A 9379-nucleotide genomic window follows, 5' to 3' on the forward strand; every position below is an offset into this window, starting at 1 on the left:
AACATTGACTATCTTAAATGTCAAATTTACACTTTTTTTTTTAAATCACAAATTTAAATGATTAAATTTACTAATTCCACTAATTGAGTTTGTTTGTCGTCTTTGGCTTTTTTTCACAGAAACCATCTGAATTGGCAAACATACAAGCAATAGATTCTTCTTTTAAACTCCACCCAGTAAATATGCATGTAAATTTGTTTACTTTCTGTGCTAGCTGTACTCATGTTATATGGACATGATTGGAAGGAGTGTTGTGATGATCTGTGGAAAATCTGCAGAATATTGATCTTAATATATTATGTTTGGTTGATTTTGCCTGTGGAATCCTAGAAAAACTGATAAATGTGTCATGTGATTGGAATTTGGGGGAAAGTGGAGCAGTGGATATGTTATGACTGGGAGTGAAAATCATTTCAAAACCATAAAAAATTGTAAAGAGAAGTCCGAATTGAATATATAAGTACAGTACAGGGCCAGTATTGGGAATCACCGAATTATTATTTACATTATTACATGTTTCCTGAAAACACACACACACACACACACACACACACACACACACACACACACACACACACACACACACACACACACACACACACACACAAAGTACAGAATGATGTATCCACACCTTAAAGGCAGGGTCTCCGATTTTTAAGAAATGCTTTAGAAAACTGAGTCGGGCCGAATAATAAACAGAAATCAAAACAAAAACATAAACAAACGTGTAGCCAATGAGCAGAAAGGGGCGGGGCTTGTCAATATGCAGCTGACTCGGGAAATTCAACTTTTTTCCTTCTCGATAGGTGAGTAACGTTGGTTTTGCTTTGTTACACAGAACTAATATATGCCTTTGTCCTTTACATGATTATGCTTGTGTGGCATTTTTGCTTGTTTGTTTATCTGCAATCGTATTGTTCTTCCCTTCAGCTATGATAAAGACACATTTCTTTTCATTAGTTGCCTGGGTTACGTATGTATGTGTGGGCGGAGCTACCAATACAGGGGTGGGACCCATTTGGGTTAGGGGCGTGTTTGTTTTGGTGATCTCAAATGTCGACATTGGCTTTCAAAAATCGGAGACCCTGCCTTTAAACCGACATTTTTCTCATCTGATATTTTATCATGCAGCTAATCAAAGGCTGAATGTAAACAGGCTGCACTACATTACTCCAGTCACAGCTGTGTACAGTGGTTTAGGCTTAAATAATGTTGTATTACTTCATCCTTTGTTAACTCTTGACTTTATTTTTAGCCTCAACAATAACAGTACAATAAAAATATTCTGATGCTTATAATCCAAAATGAATTGCTGCAATCCAAACATGGCAGAAGTTTGACTGGGAAATGTGTTTATAGGACGAATAATTTGGGTGTCAGAGGCAGGATTAGTCTCTTACACAGACATAGAGAAGTAAATAAACAAATCTTTTCATCGTCATAACTAGCTACTAGGACACACATTACTGCGTTATAGATTTTATTTATAATTCGATTCGATTGCCTTTTTTTTTGGTAAGCAATCTGACAATCACACAATAAATCCAAGATGACAGATCTTTTAAAGTTGTTACTTGTATAAGACAAGCTAGATTGATTACAGTAATGCTAGCTGATGTATTCTGTGCTAGTTACAGCGAAGCTCAATGGAATATTTACATGTATGGTTTATTAATTTATTAATATATGCTTTTTTAAAATCACTGATTAGAGAGTAAAACTGATATCGCCATATCGATTAAATCGCTGTAACTGTATTTCAAAATATTTACCTAAGTAAAAGTTACATTCAATTAAATAAATTTCAACTTCATCAAAACTCTGAGAAAAACATCAGAGCAGAAGATAGAAGAACGGAAATATACCAGTGGTTAAAAATTAGCCATTACAGGTGTAGTAAATAATGGGAATTGTAATGCGGTAAATTTAACTTTGGTGACGATGTAGATCTCAGTAAAAATTTGATCCTGGTGTACTCTCATAGCATTTTGTGTCTATATTTATAAAAGGTCTATATTATACAATAGGAGGATTAATCTTATTCTGTCCATACTGATTAATATTAGATCAGAATTTATGATCTGGGACAAATAACTTCTTGGTGTCTTTATTTAAGGGAATAAAAATTACATTAAATTATATTTTAGCCTTTTTCTGCTGTCCTCGGTGTATGTGAGTCATACCTGGAATTTAGTGATTTGTGTGAAGCCTAATTGGAGAATATTGGATTCTGGCTTGCTAGTTTGTCGAGGTTATATTAAGAATAACTGAAGAGAAGAAACTGGCTGAGGAATCTAAGTTCAGGTCAGCGGTTAATGGAATTCATTTCTGGTAGTTGTTGTGGTGGCTGGTGGCGTCAAAGAGACCCGAACCTTCTTTAGTACTCTTGTTTCTCTTTCTTACTTGTTCTCTGTCTTTCTTCTTTATTATTATTTTTTTACCCTCGCTTTTGTTCTGGAGAAAGAACTGCAGACAATTTGGCATACCACTGCCCTGGGGTGAGTGTTGGTATGTGTCATTTTGTATCAAACTTCAGCTGACACAGAGCTATGCATATCTTTACACACACAGATCATTTCCACAACTCACCACAGTCATGCTTAACATTGCAAGGCCTTAGTATGGTCGGGGACACACATGCCTCGCATTACAGCTGGCGTCTTCACTGCTGCTATAAGAGGCATTTCCATGTGTGTGGAAATGAGCTATATGAACTTTATTATATTCATGTTTTTTCTGCTGTCAGTCAGTGTAGGTTTTAATGTCTGAGTTTAGGTTATGGAATTGTAAAAACAAAATGGCTGAGCTTTTGTGCAGCACTAAAGATGTCCAGCAGAGGGCAATGTTGCCCCAAAGTCGTGCACCTTAGGGACACTTTATGAACAGTAATGGCATTTACCATTATCAGGACTGATAGCAACTAATACAATCACTTCACAAATTTTAAGATAACAAAAATATGATGCATATGATACATTAATACACTTAAACCCTAAAAACTCTGCACGGATGCTGATCACTTTCAGGGCTCAAGAGAAAAAAAAACTGAGTACAGACATATTTCTGCTATTACTGATTATGAGTCCACTTTATCACATGGCAGTGGTGAGAGATAAATAATTAATGATAAATAATTAGACAGATTAAAGAGAGGGAAGAGAAAGAAAAACAGATGTGGGGGGCCAGATCACATGGGCATTGAGACAAATCACCATGACGACAAGCCTTTAAATCCATGCATGTGAGCTTCCTGCCAAATTCTGCTCCAAAATATCTAAGAATAAGAATGCCTTCCTTCATACTTCTTTTTGGAAAACTTCAGGCCTTTTGTGAGAACCTAAATATATTTTAAATATTTCTAAACATTGTTACAACAAATAATAGTTTTATTACAATTTGAGTTTGTAAATCCACAGCAGTATAATAAATTACATAAATGACACTTAATGGTCTTTAACATCTTTCCTGTGTATATAATTGTTTTTATCATGTAAAATGTTAAACAATATAGTTTTTAATCAATCTGGTGAAACCATTTACTTTTTTTCAATTTGAAAATGGGATATATATATATATATATATTCCAGTATTTTCATTTTTTCAGATTATTTTTTTACACCATTAGAGATCATATTTCTCTTAAAAAAAGAATTTACTGCATAAGCCTTCCAACATTGTTTCACAATTTTACATGTTTTAACACTATATTAATAATAATATTAAAAATACTACTGTTATTACTAATACTAGTAAGAATACTAAAAATACTGTACTAATAATAATAATAATAATAATAATAATAAAAGGTTTAAGTAATAATGAAAATAATATAAATTATGTATATATACATATATATATAAAATAAAACATCAAGATGCAGAAAAAAGAGACTGCTACATTAACCATTATTTTATCTGCTATAAAGTAAGTAATAACTTCATAACTTGTCTAGTATTAATAGATAATAGTAATATTACATGTAATATTAATGACTTATAATTAATAATTTACAGTATAATGTTAAACTACTACAAGTGTATAGTGTAATATGTTGTTTATTAGCAAAAGTAAAAATTGTAATTGCTGTGGTATAAGAGCAATAAAACATTTGTACATTAATTAGCCTTTAAGTCCCAAAAGATACTGAAAGTTCACCTTGTTTTTTTCTGTCATGCTTTGTGAATCAATTATATTTACAGCATTTGGCAGCATTTTTACGCTATTATCCAGAATGGCTTTGATTTTATCTCATTGTATACAACTGAGCAATTAAGGGTTAAGGGCCTTGCTCAGGGGCCCAGCAGTGGCTGCTTGGTGGACTTGGGGTTTAAACTCACAACCTATCAAACGGTAGTCCAACACCTTAACTACTGAGCTACCACGTCCCACAGAGCAGCACTTCTTTTACACTCTTTTCGCTCTGGAAGATGAGTATGATGCCTCACTTTATTGTAAGCCTTCACTCTCTGTATTTAAGCTTTTTTTTATATTACCTTAATAAGCTGATGTGCTCAGTCATGACATGTTCTTTTATTATTAATGCTGCCTTCAGGTAATATTATCCTACTTGCCGGTTCTGCAGCAGTGACTACTTCAGAATATGTTAACCTGTTCAATTTTTCTTATTTTTTTAATTTTGCTTTTATTTTCAAACCCTGACATGTATTACTCAGTTAGCTAGCATGCTGACGATAATGAAATTGTGTTCAATTGACAGTGATTTTCATTCTGTAACAATGTACAACATACGTAGTATTGTTGCTGATCTACATAAAAGTCTTGTGTGTAATTTTCATATCATTCAGATCACACAATACCAGGAATCACCCTGTACTGAGCACTCTGTATTTTTTTGGCCCAAAAGTGCTTATTTTAGATGGTCACTGGGGGAAAATCACAGTAACATTTACTACAATACCAAGAGAATAATACGATACAAAGAGAGTAATCTGCAGCTTGCCAGATGCTGCGATGTTTAAGTTATGCAACGAAAAATCATTTTAAAACAATACTTATTAAGTTAAAAGCACATTTTCAGAGTCTTAAGCGAGTGACTGGGGGATGGTTTCATTATATCCTCAACAACTGTACATGAGTAATGGATTCAGCCTCTCAGCTTTGGAATCATTTTTTAAACCACTGACATCTGAGAGAGAGAGACAGAGAGAGAGAGAGAGAGAGAGAGAGAGAGAGAGACACAGAGAGAGAGAGACACAGAGAGAGAGACAGAGAGAGAGAATGCGAGAGAACGAGAGAGAGGACACACACACACAGAGAGACACACAGAGAGAGAGACACAGAGAGAGAGACACACAGAGAGAGAAACAGAGAGAATGAGAGAGAGAGAGAGAACGAGAGAGAGAGAAACAGAGAGAGACAGAGAGAGAGAGAGAGAGACAGAGAGAAACAGAGAGAAACAGAGAGAGAACAAGAGAGAGAGACACAGAGAGAGAGAGAGAGAGAGAGAGGGGGGGGGGGACAGTGAGAGAGAGAGAGAGAGGGGGGGGGCAGAGTGAGAGAGAGAGAGAGAGAGACTACTGAATCTTCCACAAAATTAACCTGATGCTGAAAAAAGAACACACACATACAGAGAGACCGACAGCAGTAGAACCTGCGACAGGGTCCGAGGTGAACACGAACCGAGACGCTGAAATCCTGCCAAACTTTTTATTTTTTTATTTTTTAATCTAAGCTTTGAATGCAGCTATTCTACAACATCAGGAGCATCACTCATACAGTCTACCAGTTCCTCCAGCATTAATAGTGACAGATAAATAAAACACTGCTCTGACCCTTCATTTATTAGGAGTCGAGATGCTGCTGCAGTTGCTATGGACACGCTGTTGCTAAAAGGTTTAGCCATTCATTTGTGCTTCTAAAAAGTAATGGAGGATTTGAGGCTATATATCGACATGTAAGCTATATTCATTCATCACACATTTGAATTTATGAATAGATCTGATCCTGAATGCATGTGTTAGTGTGTGTTTTTTTTAAAGGACAGAGCTGTGATTATCCATGCTCAGCTCATAGAGATACAGATATTTTATTTATGATGTGACACTTTTATGCTTCTTTAATTACACACCGGACTTGCTGTTGTTGTTTCATCTTGCGCTCAGAATAAAGTCTTGTAATCCAGCACAAGCCGCCTTAAACTTAGCATGAAGGAAAATCGCTGTGGCATTTGAAACCATTTCTCAGCCAAAGGTCACAATCTTCTGTTTTAAGCCCTCAACCAATCAGATCTATGCATTTAGTTTTGGGTGTGTGCCATAGAGGTCATCAGATGTTATACAAGCAGCTATAGGTCAGAGTCAAAGGAACGAATCCCAATTATGCTTCGATTCAACTTCAACACCCGAATGCAATGCGAGACTGCCCTCGAACCCCCTCCTTCACACTCCAGCAGTTTCACACAGTTCCTGGCATGATGCAGGCCGGTATTCAATGGAGTGTTTATACAGTGATGTCAGATTGTTTGTCCTGAGCATCAAAAGCTCTCTCATTTGTTCCTGTTTATAAGATATCAAATGTTGAAGCACAAAAGGTTCCGATGTCTGTTATTTATATCGCAGCAGTGCGCAATGCTGTGATGCACAAATAAATACACACACATACTGTATGCATTCAGATTGTTTGATTGAGTCTTTTTTTCTAATGTGGTTGCTGTCTTGTCACACAGTGTTGCAATTCTCTTCTTTGTGCTGGTCGGTATCCATGCTTCCTCTGTGTCTGCCTTTGACTGCAGGAATGACCGCCTTCATAATACCCCTCATATTTTCCCACTCGTACCCCTGCTGCTGTAGCCTCGTCTGTATGAAAAATGGACTGTCGCTCTCTCTCTCTCACACACACACACACACACACACACATACTGTACACAAGTCCGCAAAACCTGCCATCCTGTAGTCCAGTGGGGCATGAGCCAGTGGCCCCAGAAAAATCCGTTTGGCTTCATGGAGATTAATGTGTAGAAAGAGTGGGATGACATTTATGAGGGAAGCAGAAACAGAGACAGACAGAAAGGGGGGAGAGAGAGAGAGAGAGAAAAAGAGAGAGAGAGAAAGGGAGAGACAGCACATGGGTACTACAGTCAATTCATATCCTCCACTCTATGGGACTCTTTGAGGAGTAAGATGAGAAGCTTCGCTGTGGTGTCGGAAATAACTTCCCTTTTGTTCCAAAGCAAGTCTGCAGTCAATACTATTGATGAGGAACTTCAAGAGCCAATCAAGCGTTAACACCAGAGTAATCGAGTTATTCGTTCGCATCGCATCCGTGTCACACTCTTAATTGGCTCAGCATCCGACCGCGGGACATGTTTCCTATAGAACGCGTATATACTCTCCTGCTTAATATAGTGAGGGGCCTCCAATTATAAGAAAGCCTTTTCAGGAAGATAAATAGGAGCAGGCTGTGTGAAAGGCCACTTGTTTGATGTATGTAGTCTTTTTTTTCACAGTCCTGGGGTGATGGGGGTTATCACTGAAAGGCAAATTAGAATAGATTATATGCTGATTAAAGGACCTATGTCCCAGTACACAGTTCACTAAACTTTTAGGCCTCTGGTTTTCAATGTTCTCCCCAGGGGTGAACAAATCATGCATTCATAGCTGGCCCACAATTCATGGAAGCTTCAGAGTGCTAAGGTCTGTTTGCAGTCTTCTTAGGGGAGTAAGAGGAACAAACTAGGTTTCAGATTATTATTATTATTATTATTATTATTATTATTATTATTATTATTATTATTATTATTACTACGCATTGTTTGTCCACCTAAAACAAAACTGCTATCAACATGGCTATGAGAAAAGGATATTGTCTTGTTATGTGAGGGATTATTTTCTATTTTTCTGATTTTTTATTTTTTTTTTAAACCTACAAATCATATTCTGGAAGAAAAAAAAATTTCTGGAGTCTTGAGCTTGAACTTGAACTGTGCCATTTGAGACGCTTGGCAACTCTCATTTATACAGTATGAAAGTGCTTCATTTAAACCAAAGCAAAATTAAGAAATATCCGAATTTCATAGCGTCTGATGCTTTTCGGTTATCCAGTTTAATCTATCTCGTCTTTTCTTCCCTCACAGACATTTTCCAAGAAGTGTTGTTAATAATCCATACTCTCTAATTTAATCCATACTCTCCCAGTCAGTGCAAATCAGTATCCTATACAATATATCATGCTGGACTTTTGAAGGCAGTCGCTGTCGATCTTGGATTAGCTTCCTGTGCAGCACCGGATTTCATTAAGGTATGAAAAGAAGAACTGATTCCACATCAGCATGAACTTCCATTGGAAAGATTCATACAAACAATACCAAGGGATGCTTCTGGATGGAGGATTATATTTAGATTTTGGAAGGAACTGTAAAGATTGTAGGATAATTTTGTTCTTTATTGTTGTTCTGGGTGCCTTGATCGTCATGTGCTGCGCATTCATCTGACTTGATGATAGGGTTTTTCCTATTCAGAATAATTTTGGCATTGTGCCCTTTGTAATTCATAAAGTTGAAGTGCTAAATCATCCACTAAATTCTACACATTTTCCCACGGAGTCTGTGACACCAAAATACTACCACGTCACTTCACATTTATGGTGAGGAACAGAGTAGCAACAGACTCCTTGGAATCGTTTAAGAGCAAGAAATTATGGTAGACACTTATACATGTCAACTTCTCCCATCTGTTAAACCGATGCCCCCCTCCTTTCCTCCTCCATATGGGACATGTGTGCAGGTCTCATACACTGCTGCATGCTGTAAATATTATGAAAGCTCTTGATGAATTGAAGAATGGGGATTTAAAGCCCTCGGGCAGATGTTATGACCAGGAGCTGATGGTCACTTTGACTAGGCGGAGGCGGAAAGTCGATATTGATTTGGTTCTGGTAGAAAAGATCACCTTGCAGAGGGACCGTACTAGTGCACAGTGGCGCTCTTGTTTCATTCGAGACAATTGGGGGATGGCAGGTTTTTAGCCCTGTCCAGACCTTGCTCAGGTTGTGAAGGGAGAGCAGGGAGACCCATGGTGGCTGGGGCAGAGACGTTTGGACAGGCTGGGCTGCTTAATAGGGCCACTGGGAGGTAGAGACATGACACATCACTCATGCACTTGCAGAGACCTGGCAAGAAATAACAAGCACCCTGACATCCACATAGCTGCTTAAGTGTTTCTGTCTTCATACCTTCTTTTTTTAATGAAAAATGTGATCCTTTTCTAGTAAATTGGACTGAAAATAACATTATAAAACTTGTATACAAATTAAAAGCATATTCATTTTGGATCAAAATAGATTTCAGTATTTATCTATAATATCTCATATCTAGTTGCATAGAAAACATGTAAAAAAAACATCTACAACTTGTTTTGACCAA

Source organism: Tachysurus fulvidraco, chromosome 19 (genome assembly GCF_022655615.1).
Source record: "Tachysurus fulvidraco isolate hzauxx_2018 chromosome 19, HZAU_PFXX_2.0, whole genome shotgun sequence".
NCBI classification, from domain to species: Eukaryota; Metazoa; Chordata; class Actinopteri; order Siluriformes; family Bagridae; genus Tachysurus; species Tachysurus fulvidraco.